This window comes from Crinia signifera, chromosome 6 (assembly GCF_055691185.1).
Source record: "Crinia signifera chromosome 6, ASM5569118v1, whole genome shotgun sequence".
Classification (NCBI taxonomy): Eukaryota; Metazoa; Chordata; class Amphibia; order Anura; family Myobatrachidae; genus Crinia; species Crinia signifera.
The window spans coordinates 146,823,660-146,848,555 of record NC_139222.1 but is presented as its reverse complement, the minus strand read 5'-3'; positions in this window follow the sequence as shown (position 1 = coordinate 146,848,555).

The window sequence follows — 24,896 nt, the reverse complement described above, 5'->3', positions numbered from 1 at the left end:
AATTTGAAAAAGTCAATTTCTCTGAGACCTGTTGAATCAAATTGGATTCCTGGGATGGCCAAAAACTCAGGAACCTGGGGCTCAAAATTGTCTGGTGGTGGGGTCCATACGGGATCAATCATTTGGGGGGGGTCTCAGCTGCTCTACGGGGGCGTCTTTGAGGGGGTCCCTCATCACTAGAGGAGGAAGAGGAGCTTAAGACGAATCCTTCAAATTCCCCGCTTGCATCACTGGCTGTGTCAGAGTCAGAGGCAAGCATGGCATATGCCTCCTCCGCTGAATACATTCTTCTGGATGACTGGGATGACATTTGGGATGACATTTGGGATGCCATTTTTATTTTTGTGTTTCTGTAAGTGTAATGTTTCAACACGTGTATAGTGTAGGGGGGGTACAAACTTTATTTCAACACGGGGGGTATGTAGTGTGTAGTGTGTATGTAGTGCAGAAAAAAAAATACTTTATACAGGAATTTGATCCCAATAAAAAAAAAAAAAAATTGAAGGGGTTAAAAAAAAAAAAAAAAAAAGGTCCTGCGCCAAAAATTGAGCACAGATGTTGGTCAGTAACGTCCGTCACTGAACAGCGCTCAAAGGCAACAGGACACCCACAAAAGCAACGTGGGTGTAAAAACAATTAAAAAAAAAAAATAAACCACAGCACTCTCCAAAAAAAAAAAAAATTTAAAAAAACTGCACAAAAAAAATTATATCAACCCTGTGCCAAAAATGCTGTTCAGTGATGTACGTCACTGATCAGCGGCCACAGGACACCCACAAAAGCAACGTGGGTGTAATAAACCACAGCACTCTCCAAAAAAAAAAAAAACAATTTAAAAAAACTGCAGAAAAAAATGATATCAACCCTGTGCCAAAAATGCTGTTCAGTGATGTACGTCACTGATCAGCGGCCACAGGACACCCACAAAAGCAACGTGGGTGTAAAAACAAAACCCCACTGCACTCTCCAAAAAAAAAAAACCTGCAGATCAGTGATGCAGTGATGCAACACTGATTAGCAGTGAGGGGCAGCAGCACACAACTGTGGGTGCAACCTGACAGGGTATATATAAAAAAAAAAACCCTGGACCCCCAAAAAGTTGCTGATCAGTTAATTAATTTAAACTGATCAGCACAAAAGGGGGGACAGCAGGGGGGGCAGCAGTCAGTTGCACAGGCAGCACAACCTTTGGTGCAACTGACAGTCTATAGACGCGGGGACAGTTTAAAGTCATGACGTATATATACGTCATGTGTCGGGAAGTACATCCCGGCCATGACGTATATATACGTCAAATGTCGGGAAGGGGTTAAAGTTGCTGTAGTCAATATCCAAATTCCACTGTCAGTCCCACTAGTAATAAGCTACATTATATAGTGTTCAACATATTTTGTTTTTTTTCACAGATTGATAAACTTTATAAATAAAAAAAGTAATGCGAACATTTTACTGCATTGCAATGTACTTTATTTTAAAAAATGCAACTCTTCTACTGAAAACATTGACCTCAGATATCGCTGCAGCACAGAAGCTGCTGCAATACTTGATAAATTGGCTTCTAGTGATAGGGACTACTAGTATTAGCAGGAGCTGGCCTTTCACCCGCAATTAATTCATTAATAGTAGATTTGATGAATCGAAACAAAACCATTTCACTAGTAAGAACACACACTTTTTCAATTCAAAAGGGTATGTGCGTATGTATGTGTGAGGTTGTACAAGCATTGTTAGTGGATCATTTGCTGTGTCAATTAATGTCGCACCCAACTCTACAACATAAAACACCATTTTAAATTGATATCATAGGTCCATAATCTTTTTATGGTGTGAACGTTATACTTACTTACCTTTTTTTTTTTTATGTATCTTCTTTTAGATTTGTTAATCATTTGTTATTAATATATAATAATTAATAACATAATAATTGTATCAGGTTCCTGGTTAAAAATAATAATAATAATTGTTTCTTTATTGGAAATGTTAAATAATGGACTACGGCAAAAATGAAAGCCGTTTGGAGAGTAGTGTGAGGCAGCAGCATGCAGATTAATATCCGTGCGAGATGCTCTCTTAGGACAAGGCCAGTGGGAATTGCTAATGCTAATGACAGAAATGTGACACTGCATTGAACATGTGTGATTAGTTGTGTTATCAGATGTGCCAGAAAGTCGCCCCGTGAATCATTCATTAGGTTTGTGATATTTACAGTAATGAGTCCAGGCTATCTTCTAACCACAGACCACATATATAGATAATTGGAACATTTATAATTCTATTTATCATTTTACAGAATCTTTGCCTAATGAAAGTAATTAAAGGACTTTGTTCTCCATCGCTTGATCCTACTATTAAATCATATGTATATTCAGTACTATTTTTCTGGAAAAATAGGTCCAGGAACTCCAGGTCTGGGGGTGGATCAATTAAATAAAAAAAAAAAAAAAAAAAAAAATATATATATATATATATATATATATATATATATATATATATATATATGTGTGTGTAATAGAGAGAAGGAGGGAGAGATAGATGTACATATTGTATTTAGAAACAAAGGCACTCACAGGTGAATTTGAAATAAAACTTATTTTATGGAAAGTACATTTTGGCCCAGAACAGGTTCAGGAACTCAGTTCCTGATGATGTCATATTTAATTATAGGTTCAGGAACTGAATTCCTGCTGGTTCCTGCTGAAAAATAGTACTGTGTATATTGTATTATACTTGTATGTTTAAAAAACACAATGTACTTTATGAGTATGTATTGTTTGCACTACAGGACATTAAATGCAAGGCCAGCATTACCGTTACCACTAGACGAAACTAGGCGCTCCCCTAATATAACATGTAGGGAGTGCCTAAATCACAGATCCACTTATAGAATTTCACAGCTATTCATTTCTATTTGGCATCTCCACACTGATCACTGTCCACAGGAAACATGTAGGAGGTGTAGCCAAAGGCTTCTCAACTGTTATGTTTAACATTGAAACACTACAGCTGCACTATGCCAATGACAACAGTGATTGGTCTGGATGGAATGAACCGCCATGCAGTTCTTTCTTTAGTGTAGGAGAGAGATACTCTGAGACCTGGCAGAGAATTATCTCAGCATTTAAATTTAAAAAAACTTTTTTGTTTTTTCTAGGAGAAAAAATTAGAAAAAATTAGCAAGTCTGACAATCTAAAATCGTTATTTTTTAGTAAACATCAATGTGACCTACCCTGGCAGTGGCACCCTTGCGCCAATGACTTGCTAGGCCCCCCATGACTAATAAAGAAATTGAAAGTTTCCAAATAGCGTAATTAGTCCATATTTACTCACCTTCTGAAGAAGTGCTTTCTCCTCAAGCATTGGGATCTGGACTCCTGCAGCAGCAATGAATGTTTCAGAAGATGTGAGTGTGTAATGCTGGGTACACACTAAACAATGTGTACCCAGTGCAACATCGGGAATGACTGGGACCCGGCAGGGAACCGGCTTCGGCAAGTGCATACACACTGGTTGATTCCAAATATGACAAAGAACAGCAGGAGGGCCGGAGTGGGAGCCCTGCATGACCTGACAGGAGATTTACAGGGCTGGTGGAGGATGACGCTGATGAGGAACAGAACCGCGCATCAACAGCAACACATAGTGATCAGCACTAGGGGCCAATGTGAGAATCAGAAAGTGAGAGATTTTGGGAGAGTTTTCATATATTTTTTGAAGCACCAATTACATGGCAAAACCAACCTGGTTTTTCAGTGTATATGATTGGCACTTTAAAAAAAAAGGGAAAACTCTCCCAAAATCTCTCACTTTCTGATTCTGACACCATATTACATTTTGGGATACCGACCCATCGGAATCATCAAATTTGTTAACAATATTGTCTAGTGTACCCAGCATAGGAGTGTTAATACATCAGCATGTGTGTGTCTGACCTCCGTTGTGAGTGGCACCCCTACCCCCATATGTGTGTGACCTTCCACAAGACATGGGGCAGGCAGCAGCTAGAAAACAACATCTTCTAGCATCCATCTCCCCAACCACCCACTTTCTTCTCAGTAACCCTCTCATCTCCCAACAGCCTCCTCACCTGTGTAAAGATGGAGGGGAGACCACCGGTATCAAAAAAGACAATAGGACCGGTGAGTATAATTTTTTTCTTTCTTTCTCTTTCTTTCTTTCTTTCTTTCTTTCTTTCTTTCTTTCTTTTTTTCTTCATATTTTTGGTTTTTCAACAATTGTTAGTATTTAGGGCCTTATAAAGGCTGCAGATCTCTGCCCTAATTGACTTGACCTTGAAGTGCTGATGGAAGTAAAGGAAAATGAACATTCAGTTGTCAGTGTTGATGGTTAGTGGACACCTATTATTTGTTTATGGTATTGTGCAAATTCTCACATAATACAATTGTCATTGTTGATGGTGCATTGCTATGTGCCTCCTGTAGCTGGTATTTGTGGATACTAACATTCATCATATGCACCTAAAACTATAGGTCCTGATTCAGGTCCTGAAAGAGACATGGTGCATACCGCAAAGTACTGATGTTCTGTACATAATGCAAGCAGTAGAGGTGCAGCAGCGAAAGCTCAGCCAACCACCTCTAAATCAGGCCCATCGCGACTAGATGTGGACTTTAGTAACATATTGAAATACCTTTAAATGAAAATACGAAAGCACATGAAAGTACTTAGTATATCATCTGCTATATAAAGGTAAGTGCCAGACACTGCAACAAGTTGTGCACGTGCAATGTTTTATGCGATACATAATGGTGTGAACATACTCCCCAGCGCTACTATCATGTCCTCTTTCAGCTTGGGTTGTTCAGATATACAGGTCCTGAATGTAATCTTGAAAAAGTTTCTATCCCAAATATAGATCTTTTTTTTTCAGTGAAGCTTTACAAAAATAACTCACGTTTCTGTTTTCGTTGTAGATTAGTAACAACACTTTTGTTAATTTCCATAAACACCAGTTAGTTATGTAATGGAACACAGATGTGTGCTGTTATTTAAGTTTTCCATCTTAGAGAACAGACGTGGCGCCTGATGTATAAAAAGGGGTTATTTTTATCTTTTCAGCAGAATATAAAATTGGAGGCTTTAAAATCTATTTAAAACAAAGGATGAAAATGTAGCAGAACTAACCACAAAAGCATTCATTAAAGTGTCAAACACGTGTCTTTTGTCAACAGCACCCCCATTACCAAATACTGAAAACAGCATAACAAAGTTTTAAAAAAGTATCGTTTTCATGAAATAAAAATGGGCTTCATGCGTTTTGGCTTTATTGCATAGTTTTGAATAAAGACAAATATGGCAACCAGAATAACTTCCATATCAAGATTGCTTACAACATAGATTATTCACGTACAGTTTACTCATCTTGGCATCAGTCAAAATATGGATGCATCTAGCAATTATGTACAAATGGCATGTTTGGGGAAGACAGAAACCTCTAGTGGAGTAGAAGAGTAATATCACCGAATGGCTCATGCACCATGCTATTTATATGCAGCTAGACTGAGGCTATGACCTACAGCTGGCAAAAGCGGTACAGTGACAAACAGCGGTTAGCTAAGCTTACTGCTGATTGTTAAATATGAAAAGGAGTGCCTGACTCTTGGCTGGCCAAAGCGGTCCTCGAGATCTACCAACAGTTATGTATTCCAGACTCTGGAGGTTATTCTGATCGGAGCGGCCAAACGTGCGTACGTTCACTATTAACGTACGCTCTCCGTACGCGGCCGTTGGGGTTAAGTCCACCCACAAATCAGCCGCATACGTACGGCCAGAAACAACGTCGAAGGGGAGTGGCGTACAATTGAGCGTACGCCAACGTACACGGACGGACCAGCCCTTACACTCCGACAACTGGCGTACAACAGAGCGTACGCCACCGTTTACGGACGTCTCTCGTCCGTCTTCCCACCGACTTCTTGCGGCTATCTGAGCGTACGCCAGCTTGCACGGACGGGTCCATATTGTTTTCAATAGAAAACTCAGCTTATGTCACCGCTCGTGAGAGTGAGCGTACGTCCGTGCACGCTGGCATACCCTTCACATATATGGACCTGCAAATCTTGCCTTTCAACTACAATTCTGACAATTAATTAATTATTCTAATTGTTATTCAATTATTGTTTTCTATTAACTCAATTGAAGATTGTGTGCAAAATAGTGGGCATGGGCTTAAAACATTGCTGAAACATCCTTTGTAGGTGTTAGATGTGGTTTATGTTATTGTATCATAAATACAAAACCTATGTTTGTATTAGAGTGAACACGTTGACACATGTCGACTTGTGTAGATTGAGTGTGCTACTGTGTAAAGTCTATGAAAGCACGTAGTGAATGTGTATAACTGTTTAACAAATACCTACCTTAGCATATATAAGCAGGTCTTAAAAAGATTCTTACCTTAAATTAAACAAACCTTTAAATGTAGAGAAGTATAGAAAGATAAGCTTCCAATGTGTTTGAGTGCTGTGTGTGGCTTGCAGGTAGTGAAATCATGGTTTTGACTTAATAGACTGCAGCATTGCTTATTACATTCAGGTGTATGTGTTTGAGTAGTAATCAGCGTAAATTAGCAAACCCAGGCGCACGCTGGCATGTGGTATCTGTAGGGGTGGTCTGAGGTGGCGGTTGGCGGCCGCCTGTTTTGTGTCCGAAATGAACGGTGCTTTAGGCGATCGTGCGGTAGTAGCACCATTCATTTTTGGTGCACACCCCCGTGTACGCCCATATTTACGCCCATTTTCCCTCATTATTTCGGCCGCTCCCCTCAACACGCCCCTATGCCGCCCCCAATGCCCGTACTCTCGCGTACAGGTTTTTTCGCACGGAGAGACCCGTCCGTAAGCGTTGTGGAGTGTTCGCGCCTGCGCATTGGCGATTGTACGCATGCGCAGATCATGAAAAACCCCGGAACGTACGCGTACGGCCCGGCCGCACCAACCAGAATAAGGCCCTATCTGTGGATCTGTAAAATGTGTCAGTTAGGAATTAATGCAGCACATGTTTGAAAATGTTACAGTTGGTAATGGCGTGGACTGTTGGTAGATTTTGAGGACTGGTTTGATACAGAAGGCTGCTTAGTTGCTCTGATAGAGTGTAATCCTCTCAGTCGACAGATGGTGAATGTCTGTCAGCACGCTGATTGGTGGGTTGTTGGAGCTGTTGACCATTCAGAGTGTTGAAAGCCGTTTACTCAATGAAAGGAGCCTCCTGCTTGGGTAAGTTATGTTTAAGTTATGTTATTTTATTTATTTTCATGAATTAGTAAAAAGGTGCCGCAATGTATTTCAACGCCCAGGGCCTACAACACTGTTAAGATTAAATGGACCCTTTGGATATTTATTGTGGCTACTGAGAACTTCAATAATCAACTGATCCACAATGAATGCATCCGTTGGGACTAGCAAAGACACCAGTAGCTGTCTCAATACAAACTCAGGTGGAAGCAACCTTTGCATACAAATTCTCAGCTTAATTTGCATACTTCTCTAAATCAGACCTAATGTACAATTTGTCTGACCAGATGCCAGCCCACATAATTCAATAGAGGTTTGGCCCAGGGGTCAACATGATCCCCTATCTCCCAACCCAGATACGTTTTTTTTGACCACTTGCCTAGCATGGTCACATCGGATGTGACCACACCAGGCTGGGCTTACTCCGATATGGTCACATCTGATGTGACCTGTCAAAAAGCTCATTGTGCAGCTGCGGGAAGAAAATGTTTCCGCAGTTGTTGATCTCAGCATTTTCCTGGTCGCTCTTCAGTGCCTGCTGTGCTGATCGGTCAACCTGGCAGTATCCCACACCCAGCAGCTGAAGACATTAGTAGCCCATGGGGAAATGCAGCCTCTTACCTTTTTTCTGAACCCACGGAGGCCACAGAGAGAAGCATGTGCTGAAAAGTGAAAACACATTGGACTGAATGTTCCAGACATTGATGTTTTACCAACGTTTTGATATTATATTGGAAATAGCATAATACATCTTACGGCTGGATTTTATTTAAAATGTATTTGGTACTTCTTTACTTTCACGGCGCCACTAGATTAGGACAGATAGGATATCGCGATTTCCCATAGGGACCAATGTTAAATTTCTCAATTGACACGATTTTTCTGTTCAATGCCTCAATTGACACAATTTTTCATAGGAATCAATGTTAAATGGCACACAGAGGCCAAATAGACACCCTGAAGTGTGAAATGGCCCCCACAATTGTTAACGCCACCCCACGATCAACGTGAACCCGAAGCATGGCGAGCGCAGCGAGCCCGCGAGGGGCGGCGGTACGCGTCCTACGACCTTTTCATACCCCCACTATCCACGTCGGCGTGGAGTTGAGAATAGAATAGTGTGGCGAGCGCAGCGAGCCACCAAGCCCGAAGCGTGGCGAGCGCAGCGAGCCCCGCGAGGGGACGAGGATACCTGTGAAGCCCGCGAAGGGACGCGTTTACCTGTGAAGGTATCCGCGTCCCCTCGCGGGGCTCGCTGCGCTCGCCACACTATTCTATTCTCAACTCCACGCCGACGTGGATAGTGGGGGTATGAAAAGGTCGGAGGACGCGTAACGCCGCCCCTCGCGGGCTCGCTGCGCTCGCCACGCTTCGGGTTCACGTTGATCGTGGGGTGGCGTTAACAATTGTGGGGGCCATTTCACACTTCAGGGTGGCTATTTGGCCTCTGTGGGCCATTTAACATTGTTTCCTATGAAAAAATCGTGTCAATTGAGGCATTGAACAGTAAAATCGGGTCAATTGAGAAATTTAACATTGGTCCCTATGGGAAATCGCGGGCATCGCTTCGCACCCGATTTTTAGTGCATTCAATGGCCGCGATGCCCGCGATTTCTAGTGGCGCCGTGAAAGTAAAGAAGTACCATGTATTTATGTTATGATACTATCTGTATATCTGTGTTTTCATTGTATTAAATATATTTTGCACTATTAAGTATCCTGCTCAAAAATGCACAGGCACCATAATTCTTCACATCCTTTAACCTCCCCGCACTCATGCTGATCAAAGTGCTGTGCTTAATCAGAACATCGAGTGCAGCATAATTATAGACTACTGGTACCTGCCCGCCCACTCCCGCATATGTCAAATAGACAAACCTTGCTGCTTCTCAGTCCTTCGGCACTGCCTGTCATGCATCTCACCTCTGAAGCCCACTCAAGAACAGCTTGGGAGGAGCTGATCCCCCCACATGCAGTCTCTCACTGTGGGGGTTATTTTGGTTCAGTCGTTCTGACAAATTCCGAAAATACTGACTGCTTTATTTTTACACTGCAATATACATCTCACTTTGAAGTACTGTAAAATCCCACCCAAATCTAATTCTCTCTGCACAAGTAACATCTGCCCACCTGCAGTGCACATGGTTTTGTCCATCTAAGAAGGAATTTGTAAGAAAGAGTGAACCAAAATAACCCCCATTGTACGTAACAGAGCCAGCTGCACTGTGAGTGACAGATACTGCCTCAGCTCCGGGACTGATGTATTAAAAAAAAATCATTAGCTTTGCTGGGGCTAGGGGGGTTTCTAAGTACTCGGAAATATACCAGTCTTCATTCATGTACATTAGTATTATTATAAGTAGAAGTAACATTATTTGATTCATACCTTGTATCTGGGCAACTGTACACTTCTGTTGCCATGAGATCATAAATTCAGGCAGCACCTATCATTGACCAATCCTAGTGTATTTATGATGATAATAAAAATATTATATATATATATATATATATATATACACATATATATATATAATATATACAATTAACATCGGCACTCACCTTTCCTAGTTTTGGGGTGCCCTATGGCTTGTGACCACATTGTTTAAACAGACATTGTAGGGGCTCTGCACACACTAAATTAACTGATAATAAATAGTGGAGATTTGGTTCATGAATTGATCAATGCATTTAAGCCTGCAGCCCCCTTCAAGGGACCCCACTTTTCTGCAGGTCCTAACACTATCGCTGAAAATGGCTACAATACACATAGCTATGACATCAATGTTATATATATATATATATAAATATATATATATATATTTATGGGGCAGCACGGACAGTGTCATGGTTAGCATTACTGCCTCCCAGCACTGAGGTCATGGGTTTAATCTCCACCATGGCCCTAACTGTTCAGAGTTTGTGTATTCTCCCTGTGCTTGCGTGGGTTTACTCCGGTTTCCTCCCATAAGTGTGTGCATGTACATGTGGTAGGGAATATAGATTGTAAGCTCCACTGGGGCAGGGACTGATATAAATGTTCAAATACTCTCTATAAAGCGCTGCGGAACATGTATGCGCTATATAAGAAACTGTTAATAAATAATAAAATATATATCACCCTCACATACAAGGCCCTCTAACTCCACCTCTCCCTACATCCTCAAGCTCATTTCATTACATAATCCCTCCCACCCTGTCAGGTGAGCCATGGTCACTGCATCCCATGAACGTATGCAAGTTTCTGCCCACGCTGCCCCCCTTCAGTGGAATGCGCTTCCTCGCTCTATTACATACTCCTCAACCTTGCAAAGCTTGAAATGGACACTGAAAACTCACCTCTTCGTATCCTTCTGCATAACCTAGTACCGAAGCTGCTCTATTTACCTGCCATCTCATGTCTTGGCCATTCCAGCCATGCTCACTTCCTGACTTCAGGCCTCCTTTCCTGTCTCCTCTCCTTCTAAATTGTAAGCTCCCTCCTGTTCTCACAGCCTTCTTCTCTCACAGTTCAATTACAGATATCTCCTACTCAGCTACCATCTATGGCCCTTATTCTGGTTGCTTCGCTCCCCTGCACGTTTGGGGAGTGATGTGTGCAACTGCGCATGCGCACAAACTTTTTTGAGCATGTGCAGCTGCTTTGTGCGAGTGGGCGCGGTGAATCGACATAGGTTGCACCCATGGGAACAGATGTGTCCGGATGTCAGCTGCCAGCCTCATACAGGGCGCAGCAGATCTAAGTCAGCACAGCCACAGACTGACAGATCTGCGAACGCTTGAGAAAATATTCGATGGTCGGTGAATTTCGCAGCTTTGTTGGTCAATCAGAATGAGAGCCTATATCCTCTTCTCTTCTGACTTGTAAACTTTAATCATTCTCTACCGACAACCCATCCCTGGTATTACACAGACAACTTCTCTTTGCTTCTGTACATTTTAGCTGTATTGTGTACTAATTGTGGTGCTAATTGTTACCTCTTTTCATTTTGCAGTTACTGTAATGTTTAGTTGTGCGTACTCTGTATTGTAATGTGTGCCATATGTAAAGCTCTGCAAACCACTTGTGGCGCCTTAGAAATAAAATGTAATACATGTTGAGTATCCATTATCTAAAATGCTCAGGACCAGAAGCATTTTGGATAACAGATTATTCCATATTTTGGAATATTGTTAAATAGGTATCTTACATCTATGTTGTATAAGCACATCAAACACATGAAATGCACACAAATATATGAAACAAAGTCTCAGATTCAGACACTGAATTTGAATGCCAAGTAATAATTTTCTTGCATATATTTGGTGTCAGTTACATATCATTTCCCTCGTAGTGCCAGTTACAGATGTACCAAGTAGTGCCAGTTACAGATGTACCCAGTAGTGCCAGTTACATATAATTTCCCCAGTAGTGCCAGTTACAGATGTACCCAGTAGTGCCAGTTACATATAATTTCCCCAGTAGTGCCAGTTACAGATGTACCCAGTAGTGCCAGTTACATATAATTTCCCCAGTAGTGCCAGTTACAGATGTACCCAGTAGTGCCAGTTACATATAATTTCTCCAGTAGTGCCAGTTACAGATGTACCCAGTAGTGCCAGTTGCATATGATTTCCCCAGTAGTGCCAGTTACAGATGTACCCAGTAGTGCCAGTTACAAATAATTTCCCCAGTAGCACCAGTTACAGATGTACCCAGTAGATTTTTAGCAACAACAAAAAAGTAGGTACTGCTTTCCTAGCACGGCGCCCACGATAAGCATCGCATGTATCGGTCCTTAATCGCAAGCATCGCATGCATCTTATGTTTTTCTGCACCATAAGATGCATGCGATGTATACGATTTATGCGACTACAGTGATTTTTCATCGTATCCATTTTTATCACATGTATCGCATCGGTCGTACTGTTTTAAAGTCATAAGATGTATGCGATGCATACGATTGATGCGACCCCGCGAGGGGCAGCGGTACGCGTCCTCCGACCTTTTCATACCCCCACTATCCACGTTGGCGTGGAGTTGAATTTATAAAGTGTGGCGAGCGCAGCGAGCCACCGAGCCCGAAGCGTGGCGAGGGGACGCGGATACCTTCACAGGTATTCGCGTCCCCTCGCGGGCTTCACAGGTATCCGCCTCCCCTCGCGGGGCTCGCTGCGCTCGCCACACTTTATAAGATCAACTCCGCGCCGACGCGGATAGTGGGGGTATGAAAAGGTCGGAGGACGCGTACCGCAGCCACTCGCCACGCTTCGGGTTGGCGTTCATAGTGGGGGTGGTGTTAAGAATGGGGTGCATTTAAAATGACACTGTATTTAGTGGTTTATAATGAGATGATATGTGATTTTTAAGTGTTGATGCATCAAATTGGGTGCTTATAATGTCAACTCCACTTCCATTGTTAATGCCTCCCCAAACTATCAACGGCAATCCAAAGCATGGCGAGGGGCGGCAGTACATGTCCTCCGACCTTTTCATACCCCCACTATCCACGTCGGCGTGGGGTTGATTTTATAAAGTGTGCGCAGCGAGCCACCGAGCCCGAAGCGTGGCGAGCGGATGCGGATATCTTCACAGGTATCTGCATCCCCTCGCAGGCTTCACAGGTATCCGCGTCCCCTCGACGATGAGTAAGTAAACGATGAGTGCGATGCATGCGATTTAAACGCATACATCGCAGTCATCGAATTGCATGCATCGTACCTTACTATACTACTGTTTTTCATACGATACATGCGATTTAAAAACCGAAATCGCACGTATCGCACAGATTGTATGCCTTATAAAAATATACACGATTAATGCGATTGGCGCCGTGCTAGGAAAGCAGTACAAAAAAGTACATTTTGGAGACCATGGTTTTTGGAATAATTTGGATAACGGATATTTGGATAAGGGATACTCAACCTGTAATAATTCCTATGTCCCGGCTGCTGCTCCTCTGCAACCCCCATCAGAGGTGTAGCGTGTTGCCACGGTGCCTGGAGCATGTGTGTGCTACAGCGCCCCCTCCACTAAAAGAGTGCATGTGTGGTTAAATTAAAGGGGAACAGCAATAAATACAAGGGGTAGTATTGAACTGCCACAGCTAAAAACTCTCCTAAACACACACATAACCCTCATGCTAACAAATCTAAACGCCATTAGCAGCAGCAGCGATCCGTCACTCCTCCTGCCGATTGCTGGCGAGGAGAGGATGGTGGCAGGCTGTTAAGAGTAGAATCGGTAAGGACCCACAGGTGTGAGCATAACTGTCAGGAAGAGCAGACGCATCGGTTGACACAATAAACAATATTGCTCAGAAGGGCCAATATGAGAGATTGCTCATTATATTGCCCAGCATGTATGGGATTAATGCACAAATCCTTGTACCATACTGACAACCTTTCCCTCCTTCCCCCACCATACTGACAACTCATGGGGTGGGCAAGGGGGCAACTTGGCTCTTTCAAGTATAAGAGAGGTGCCAAGACCCAAGCAGAGGAGCAACAATCAGCACCCTCCACAGGCAGGAGTCTGCATGTGGAGGGGCCTTGGACAGGGATTAGGTTAAAGCCTGCAATGTCTGTGATTGTCAATAAAGCACACAACAATCTTCATTTCAATTGCATGCGTATCCCAGCTAAATTCTCACACTACCCTAATGCTACTTTACAACCAATAATACTTTTCTGCATCTCTAGGAAGGTTCAAAAGGAGATAGAAGTGCCAAAGCTAATATCATATATCTCAAATGAAGGCCACGTAGAGATTACTCCCTCTAAAAGAGACTCAGTGCTTGATTCACAAGCAGCCATGCAACACTTTTACAGTACTCAGGCACTGGCCCAAGTGGGGGAGGCTGCCTGAGAGGGCGCACAGCAGGACTGCAGGAGTCGGGCGTGGTGTTTGTAGAGTTGCCCTGCAGGTCATCTCTCCCCCCCCCCCCCCCCCCAACATCAGCACCCACCTGCGCGCTGATCGTTCCCCTGCGCTGCTGGGATCACACTCTCCACAGCAGAGTCTCACCACCTGCTGCCGGCGTCTCACTCCACACGCTCACCACCCGCTGCCGACGTCTCACTCCACCCGCTCACCACCCGCTGCCGACGTCTCACTCCACACACTCACCACCTGCTGCCGGCGTCTCACTCCACACGCTCACCACACGCTGCCGACGTCTCACTCCCCACTCCTTCTAGGGCACAGTAGTGCTGTCATCTCTCCCTGCACTGTGACGCCATCACCATAGCAGGCGCCTGGAGCTCAAGCTCCACCGGCGCCACCCTCGCTACGCCTCTGACCCCCATGAATACACAGGATGTTAAATATCATTAACGATAATCAGTATTGCGCATTTATGGGGTAAGTTTACTAAAGATACTAAAAATGGAAGGAGGTGATGTTGCCCATAGCAACCAATCAGATTCTGTGTATCATTTTCTAGTGTGATACTTGGTGAAGGCGTTTGCACAGGGGGTTTGCACATGCGCATATTCGCACATGCGCATCGCAGACCCCACCATCGGAAACTGGTGCCAAATTTGGCCCTGTATGAGCCAAACTGAATCAGGCCCTAAGATACCGTAAGGCAGGGCTGGGCAACACCGGCCCTCCAGATGTTGATGAACTACACATCCCAGCATGCCTTGCATCAGTTTCAGCATGGCCACATAGCAAAACTAATGCAAAGCATCCTGGGATGTGTAGTTCATTAACATCTGGAGGGCCGGTGTTGCCCAGCCCTGCCGTAAGGGGAACTGATGCATCACCAAAAATATATCTACTTTTATCTGGAAATGACATTTTTGGAGCATATAGTGCAGTCAGAATAATGTAAAAATAATATAAGTTCATATTTAGTGAAAAAAACCTCCTGAACCAAGTTTAGAGATTTTATAATGCAAGTTACTAGATGTTTCATTCTATCCTTTTAAAGCGTTTATTGCTGTTTCTAAATTCGGCAGACACATTTCATCAGACACAATTTCCGAATTAGGGCAAAAAATGTGAAGTAATGAAACTCCTATTGTCATCTTTCCTTTGTTAGGGAGTCTGGTTTTATAGCCCGGATAATGATCTATTTAGAATTTTGATTTTCTATATACTGTAGGCCTATGCTATAATGCAGTGGTTCCCAAACTGTGTGCCGTGGCCTTGGGACACCTTCAGGTGTGCCTCGGGTTGGTGGTCCAGGAGTACATTAATTAATCAGTATAATAAGTAAATCTATAGTTTGTGGCTTCAGATTATAAAATATGTGGACAAATATTTATTTATTAACGGTTTACAGAGAATATTTGAACATTCACATCAGTCCCTGCCCTAGTGGAGCATACAATCTATATTCCCTACCATACAGTATATACATGCACACATTCATTCTAGGGTTAATTTTGTTAAGAGCCAAATAAGCTACCAGTATATTTTTGGAATGTGGGAGGAAACCGGAGTACCCGGAGGAAACCCACATAAGTAAGGGGGAATATACAAACTCCGCACAGTTAGGGCCATGGTGGGAATTTAACCAATGACCTCAGCATTGTGAGGCAGTAATGCTAACCATTACACCATCCGTACTGCGGATAGAAGCTAATCCAATCCCTCACCACATAATTTACCTTTAGGAATACATTTATACAATTTACTTCATTTAATATTATTTTTTCCAAAATGTCTCAATAAGAAACTTTTGGCCTATGTATGACACAGACCCAAGTGTTAATATTAGCTACTTTCATACATTAGGATGTCATTAAAATACTGGCAGTTGGGATCACGAAGACTGACAGTGGGATCCTCCTGTCACATCTCTGAGGTAAGTAGGGAGGTAGGGGTTAGGGATGTAGAGTTAGACACTATAGGGAGGGCTTGGGTTAGGCTGCGGGGTGGGGGAGGTTAGGGTTAGGCTAATGAGGGAAACTATTAGGAGTAGGCTTTAGGAGGGGAGGGTTAGGCTATGTGAAGGGTGGGTTCTACCCAATACACACTTGATTAAATATATAGTTAACAATATGAATGATAACAATATCTTTAACAATATATCGTTCATATGGGCCACATTTATCAAACAATATTTGCGGCTAATTCTCCCTTTTTCCGGGGGTTAGCCGCAAATATTAAGTATCACCGTAATGTATCAAAGGGTGAACGCAGCAGGAATCTCCGATCCCTACTGTGATCCCCCCTGCATCGCTTCCTGGCCACATTCCATATAGGTTTCTGCCCCTGGGCTATCACTATTCTGAGATGGCGATAGCCCATTGTAACCTATGGGCTACTGATGGCGGCAGTGCGGTCAGCGGGGGGTCAGCGATAACAGCGGAAGCGCAGAACCCCCCCCCTGCTTCCGGCTCAGCACATCACAGGGATGGGCTCCTTTCGGAGCCCTGTCCCTGCGCTTGTGGGATGATACATCCCATCACTAGTATTGCATTTTACAATGCGATACATTATAAATGGGCCCCATATTGTCTAGTGTGTATGCTGAATATAGTTAGTGTTGCGTGCTCCTGATGTCCTCCGTTGTCTGTGCATGCAGCTCAATCTTAATGATATTGCTCATGGAGCTGATCTTCTAGAGTGCATGGGGCTCTAGTGTAACGATTAGGGGTAGGGTCAATATATACTTACTGGGGTTCTGGCCATCAGGATAACTGACTGTTGGGAGCCTGACTACTGGTATTTTGTACCCAACCTGTCTCCCTTAAGAGTAAAATACACAAATATTCTGTTTTTCTAAACATAATCCTGGACTCAGAAATATATACACATCCCAGCTGTGATTAGACTGTGCCCATCTGTGCATTAATGAATTGGATCTTATAATAGGAAGATACTACATTTTTATTCTAAATGCTGAGCATAAAGTCCTGCTTTTCACTGAAAATCTCATAATTCTACCCAAAGACTCATTCCGATCACCCTAAGGCTTTTCATAATCATTTAATCGGTGCAAGACTTAGAAATCCCTCTTCATGTCAATTCATATTTTTTTTATGTAAAATGTATAAATATGAAGCTTATCCAGTGCTGAACACAGTCAGATTTTTTTTTATCAGAGAAGAGATACATTTGCTGAAATACAGAACAATAAAAGGTTCAAAGTGCTTTGCATATGTCTTTACAACACAAAATAAGCTTAACCAGGGTCATTAGTAAAATGCGTGAGAAAACAGGTAAGTCTTGAGTAAAAGCTTGACACACAGAGGATTCAGCCTACATTTCCAATGGTGAACAGGAACTGCACACCTTTAAAGTAAAACAAAGCAATGAGTATCTGTACACATTCCCTGTGTGTGTGTGTGTGCGTGTGTGTGCGCGTGCGCGTGATTGGCACACAAGTGATGAAAATTGCAGCCATATCACAGTATATTGCACCAATGTGTTCAGACCTGTGCTAAAAGAATACGGCAGTGAGGAGTTCCCCCCACGAGTTGTTTAAAAAAGTACAAAGGTCAGAGGAAAAGGAGCAGGCATCCTACCAATCAACCCAAGAAGCGATCCTCCACTTTTTTAAATACTACATCTGTGCCTTGTTCTCCATGAATGGGGGGCTTTTTTGTGGCATGTGCCTTTGGCAAGCATTGTTCCTTTATTATGTATGAAGTGAGGGCACAAATTTGTCATTTGCCGGGGGGCACTGAACATCCAAGCACTGGCTCCTGCTCCCAGGGTTTTTGTATGTACTGATATGGGAGGTGACCCCATGAGTTGCAACACTAGGTGACATCAACCAAAGCAACACCTCTGATGCAGTGCACTACCTTTACTATTAAACAGTTATACAAATGTATGTGATTCAATAAATAGAATATCATAAAAAAAAAAAAAAAAATACAATGGAGAGGCTGTGAGACAATTAAAGAACAGTGCAAAGGAAGCCAACCACCTTACTTTAATGGGGGTTTGACAGCTGGGGAATATATTTGCAGGGTAATAGGTAAAAGTAGGTCCACACTATACAATTATTTGACCAATTTGCTAATAATGGGGTGAACAGCCCGTTGTATCATTAATGTTTTGGACAAATAGGAGAAAATGGTTCAAAAAACATCCACTCGCCATTGATTATCCGATCGATGGGCCTTGAAAGAAAATATTGTCAATTGACTGTGCATTCTCAATAATCAGACCATACTGTATTTAGTATGGAATATTCATATTATCTACATTTTCTTGTGGGCAGACATATTTACATTTTGTGTGGTGTCTCATAAAATCTGAAACGTAAAAAAAAAATTCTGGATAATGGAACTTTCGAATGGCAGATAGATCAACCTATGCAAAAATTGCATAGCATTTCCAAGCATAAGATTTTTTTGGTGCCAAATAATCTAATTGGGCATAGAAAAGAGTAATCTCTTTTGTTCTGTTCTAATCCTATATGCGAAAAAAAAAATATTGATGCACACTCTAGGTTCTAAGAACACTGATAGTAAAAATTATTTCGATAAACTCTTACAATTACCATCTACCCTCAGGTGTTTTAATTAGCACAGGTTCCTACTTTGCTGACTACATGTTAATATGGGCTCTATTTGAAGGTAAAACCTCGATAAATGTATATAATGTGTTAGTATTAGAAATATTAGGGACCCATCTAATGAAGTTCACCGGGACGCGGTGGATGGGCCCACATATTTGCGCAAATGTGCGCTATGAACTTCAATTATACTCCATGTTAATTGTAAGAGTTTATCAAAATGATTTTTACTTTCAGTGTTCTTAGCACCGTAGCACCAGTTCGTCCCCCCCTCTTTCCCTAATCCTATATGCACCTACTTTTGGTGGGAAAATAATGCATGGACAAAGTAGCACAAAAAAAAACAAAAAGTCCAGTGCAAACAAACTGGTTGTAATTACCAATGAAATGTTTTTGTGGTAAGTGGGTAGAATGACAATCAGGCCTAAAACCTTACAACATATAAGCAATGCAAGCATTCTGTACCTGATGTTATCTCTTTTCACACACTAACTATCCCAGCTAATAATTGATAGATACCTAAAGTATTCTATACACAGTGATCTCTGCCACTTACTCGTTTTGATATACTTATAGTGTGTACACACGGTAAGATTTGGCTTCTGATGTTCCCGATATAGGGAACATCGGAAGCCAAATCGCATGCTTTTTTAGGGCTTGCGAGCCCGATGCGCTGCCGATGCGCGCTCCCGTGTGAGCGCAAATCGGCAGCCAGATAGAGAGGGCAGGCAACACTATATAGTGCAGATCTGCACTATATAGTGTAAATTGTGCCCCTCTAGAATGCCGTGAGATGCGAGTCCTGATGCGACCTGCATGGCCAGGATCACTAAAGCTACCACCCAACCAGCTCCTAACTGTCATTTTTTAAACACAGCCTGTAGCATGGCAGAAAGGAGCTGATTGGCTGGTTGTTTATCACTCTCCACTATTTGAAGCTTAGAACATCTGGCTCATTGCCCCTGTTGAGGTGGCTGAGCATGTGAGAACACATCATGCTTGCAGTAGCATGCTCGTGAGACTCTCCTAACAAGCCCACGAGACAGATTTATTTGCATTACCTTCAGGTCACCTCTAAATAACTGCCCAGGAACACCCATTGCTGTGTCTCTTTAGTTCTGATACTAGCTCTCCTGTTCACATTAACATCTCTGTGTTTACACTCAGGGCAACATAACTGCCATAGCCACTTCGCTCTGCACAAGATCTGCGTCTCTCTCTTCTGCACAGATCACTAGCTCCCATTCACTATTACAGGACTTTCATCGGGCTCCTCCCATCCTATGGAAAGCCCATCCACGCACAATAAGACTCTCCGCTAGCCTCCAAACTTTCAAGCGTTCCCTGAAAACTCACCACTTCAGGCAAGCCTATCATATTTAAGTTCTACACACATAACCCTCTGAGACACTTATGTATTATTTAGCTCCCCTTCTGGACTTGTAACTTGGTGGGACTGCTATGCTATTACTGGTGCCTGTCCTTGTGTATCCCTCCTATATCCCTATAGATCAGGCATTCCCAACCACGGTCCTCAAGGCACACCAACAGTGCAGGTTTTAGTGATATCCAGGCTTCAGCACAGATGGTTTAATCAGGATCCCTCAGATACTAATTAAGTCACCTGTGCTCAAAACCTGCACTGTTGGTGTGCCTTGAGGACCGTGGTTGGGAATGCCTGCTATAGATTGTAAGCTTGCAGCAGGGCTCTCCTACCTCCAAGTCTGTCTGTTGTTACCCAGTTTGTTTTATCACTGTAGTGTCTACTATTGTAAAGCGCAACGGAATCTGCTGCGCTATATAAGAAACTGTAAATAAATAAATAATAAATAGGGATTCTCTGAGTATTTTGTGCATGTGCAGTCAGGGGCGGGCTGGGCCGGGGGGCAGAGTGCCATATGTCCCCCGGGCCACTTACCCACCCACTGGCTGCGGGCCGCGCTGGATCAGCTCCTCCAGCCCTCCTGCGCTGGCCGCGGCTTCCAGAACACGGCCGCAGCTACAGGAAAATGGCCGCCGGCCTCATGCACTGAGGATGTCCTCAGTGCAGGAGGCCAGCGGCCATTTTCCTGTAGCCGCTGCCGTGTTCTGGTCTGGAAGCCGCGGCCAGGGCAGGAGGGCTGGAGGAGCTGATCCAGCGTGGCCCGCAGCCAGTGGATGGGTAAGCGCTCCCACCCCCCTCCCCGCAGCATATGTGTTTCTGGCACTCTGTGGGGGCATATGTGCCTCTGGCACTCTGTGGGGGCATATGTGCCTCTGGCACTCTGTGGGGGCATATGTGCCTCTGGCACTCTGTGGGGGCATATGTGCCTCTGGCACTCTGTGGGGGCATATGTGCCTCTGGCACTCTGTGGGGGCATATGTGCTTCTGGCACTCTGTGGGGGCATATGTGCCTCTGGCACTCTGTGGGGGCATATGTGCCTCTGGCACTCTGTGGGGGCATATGTGCCTCTGGCACTCTGTGGGGGCATATGTGCCTCTGGCACTCTGTGGGGGCATATGTGCCTCTGGCACTCTGGGGGCATATCTGGCACTGTGGAGGAATATGTGTATTTGGCACTGTGGCGGAATATCTGGCACTGTGGCGGCATATGTGTCTGGCACTGTGGGGGCATATGTGTATTTGGCACCGTGGCGGAATATCTGGCACTGTGGGGGCATATCTGGCACTGTGGGGGCATATCTGGCACTGTGGGGGCATATGTGTATTTGGCACTATGGCGGAATATCTGGCACTGTGGGGGCATATCTGGCACTGTGGACATCACATTGTGTGGTGTAATGGGCATCATGGTATGGGGCGTAATGGGCATTACGGTGTGGAGAGCATTGGGTAATTGCCATCACAGTATGGGGTGTAATGGGCATCAAGGTGTGCGGCATAATGTGTACTTAGCATCACAGTGTGCTGTGTATTGAGTAATTAGCATCGCAGTTTTGGGCGTAATGTGTAACTGGCATCATGGTGTTCAGCATAATGTGTAATTGGCATTACAGCATGTGGCTTTATGTGTAATGGGTATTACAAGGTTCGCTAAAATGTGCAATCTGCAGGTAGACAATACAATCATGGTACAGGCCACGTCCCCTTATGATAGGCCACGCCCCTAATTTTCCTGCGCGCCTACGGCGCGCAAAAGCATTCCGTCTACCGTATAGTTGGCAGATTATGGGCCAGTGCTCTGAAATTGCCCCCTAGGCTAAAAGTTGCCAGCCAGCCCCTGTGTGCAGTAGTAAATCATTCAACTGTGTGCGGTTTGCCTGCAACTATGCTTTATAAGATGAGCGCCTTGTCCAACCCATAACAGTTTTTTCCTGCACTGATTAAATAAGGCAACACGATTGACAATCATTCAAAATAGCAAGTTATTTTTCAGAATGTCTGCATCCATATACCTTGAATATAGTTCTGCTTAATGGGAGCTGGCTGGAATTTTCAAGAAGGGCAATGAGTCACGATACAGATATTTATATACTTAAGCTATAAAAGCCTATAGTTGCAAAAACAAGAATTACTATATGAGGACTGAAAAGAACGGTATGGCCAGGCTTTGTTAGCTAAGTGATGCAGTTGCTCAGGCGTTTTCTACTGCAATGATAATGACAATAGGAAAGGAACTGTATTTAGTCATATTGGGGCAGATGTATTAAGTCTTAACAAGAGATAAATGCACGGTTGATAAAGAGAGATAAACGTCCAGCCAATCACCTGCTAACTGCCATGTTACAGGCTGTGTTTGAAAAAAGTCAGTAAGGAGCTGATTGGCTGGACGTTTATCTCTCTTTATCACCCTTGTATTTATCTCTTATTAAGGCTTAATACATCTGCCCCATTGATTACCCAAATGGAGATTAAAATGTAATTTAAAGTTGCTCATTCTGGGGTAGATTTATTACTGGGCGATCAGGGGAATATGCAATATCCCCGTGCGTTATGGCAGGGGATATCGCTTCCCCTGATCTATGACACCCGCCAAGCTGTGGGGCAGGAGGCATAGTGCAGCTACAATATTTCGTAGTGCGTGCCTGTCTCCTGCCTAATTTATGAACGGTCAGCATCACTGACGTTCCACCGCCTGCAGCTATCGACTTCTACAGCTGCAGGCGGCGATGCCCTATGCCCACAGCTGTCCCTGCTGCTGGCTCTGAGCTGCACTGGGGATCTCGCGTGAGTAGCGAGATCCCGCACATGCGCAGTGAGCCGGCCGGGGGGAAGGAGACAGCGCATCAGTATTAACTGATGCGCTATCTCCAGGAGGGGACATTGCCGGTGGGGGTAATTAGCGCTCCCCCGCTTCGGCGGGCAAGAAGTTGATACATCTTGTCGGTGTCCCCTCCTGCTTTGCCTCGCTAATGAGGTGAAGCAGGGACTGTTATAGCGGCCCCTCAATTTGTAACAAGAAAAAGTGCAACAGGGGCAGTCACAATTTACTACAATTGCACAAATAGCAATCCTCGGCACAGGTAATGCATTCTCTAGGAGGGCCAGAGCAACCACAAGACAGAGGAAGACAATCTAATTTAAATATGTTGAGCCCTGCATCCACTGACGCCGAAACCAAATATTTTTATTGTGTGAAACATGACATTTATGTATTATTAAGTGCCACTTGAACTGTGTTTTTTCTGATGCCAACACCAGTCTGCAATTATTAATCATTGTATATTGCTATTATATTAGTTTTAGATGTTACTGGTAAGATTATTTGTTATGGAATTATTTTCCTCGGTGGACCTTTGTGTAATAGTTCCTAAATAGAATGCAACTACTGATTGTTTATTTCCGCTATAAAATAGAGAGATTGACCTATAGAACCACCCACATTTTGGATATATCATTAGAATATTATAATTTAATATTACAAAGTGATCTGAAAGAACAACCTAGCAGAGGATTTGTATCTTCTCTGACATATAAGCTAATACAATCAAGGTAAAATATTAAATAACCAATAGCGCTGTCTCCAGTTTTATACATAAACACACCATACAATTAAGATGGAAAAAGTACATGTCCTAATGTATGAATATCCAGTACTTCATAGATCTATATAGGAGAACTTGGCGAATCTCAAAAGGAGATCTCCAAAACACCCCAAACCAGATGTTTGTTCAGTAGGGATGACTGGAGATAAGTAAAGAACAATTGGTGCAATACTTCTTAATACAGATAGAGTTTTTTTTTTTTTTTTTAAGGAAAACTCACAAATAAGCGAAGAATAAAGAGCATATATCAATCCCACAATGCATTAACTGCTGGGCTGTTCAGAAGGCTTCAAGTATCCATAAGCACAAATTTGATGGACCTGGAATCAAAGTGATCTCCAAAGCACCCCAAAACTGGAGGTTTTTTTACTGGGATGTTTGGAGATCAAATAGGAAAGCAATTGGTGCAATACTTCTGAACAGAATATTTCTTTAAAAAAAAAGCACTCACAAACAAGCAATAGATATAAAGCATAATTGTTATGATCCGGGGACAACCTTGCCACCCCTACCTCCGTTGCCTCAAACCGGGATTGGCGGACGTGTGCAGAGATCTAGGCTTCACCACTAATAGCCGCGTTCGAGGGAGCCAGTTATTCCGGCTCCGACCCCGATGCCACCTGGTCTTATGAGAGGACAACACGACCGCCAAGGCCAATAGAGAGCAAGGGTACCGCTACCTAAACCTACAGAAGGCAAGGGACCCCCGGATACCTAGTGCGCAATACCCCCGGAGGAAACTACCCAATCATACGGGGTAGATCCAGGGGAGTATGACTAAACGTAACAATACGTGAAGGAGGAAAATGAATATGAATATAAATAATGAGCAAGGTAGCAACAATGCTAAAGTAGATGGTATGCTATCACAACAAACGATGGCAACAATGCCTAAGGTGGAATATAATGACAAAAACACAACTGGCAGCAATGCTTCTAAAAGATGGAATATAGAATCAGAAAGCACTGGCAACCAGAGACTTATCTGTCGCAGGACAAGGGTACACGGTACACAGCACGAGGCACGGCACAGCACGGCACAGCACGGCACAGCACGGCACAGTACAGCACTTCCAGGAACCAGGAACACTAAGGCACACTGAGGTATGACCAAAGCTATAACCGGTGTCTGTTCCCAGCAGACGCCGGCTATTTATTCAAATTTGCCGCCTGTGACTGTGCGGACGTCAGCTGCGCTG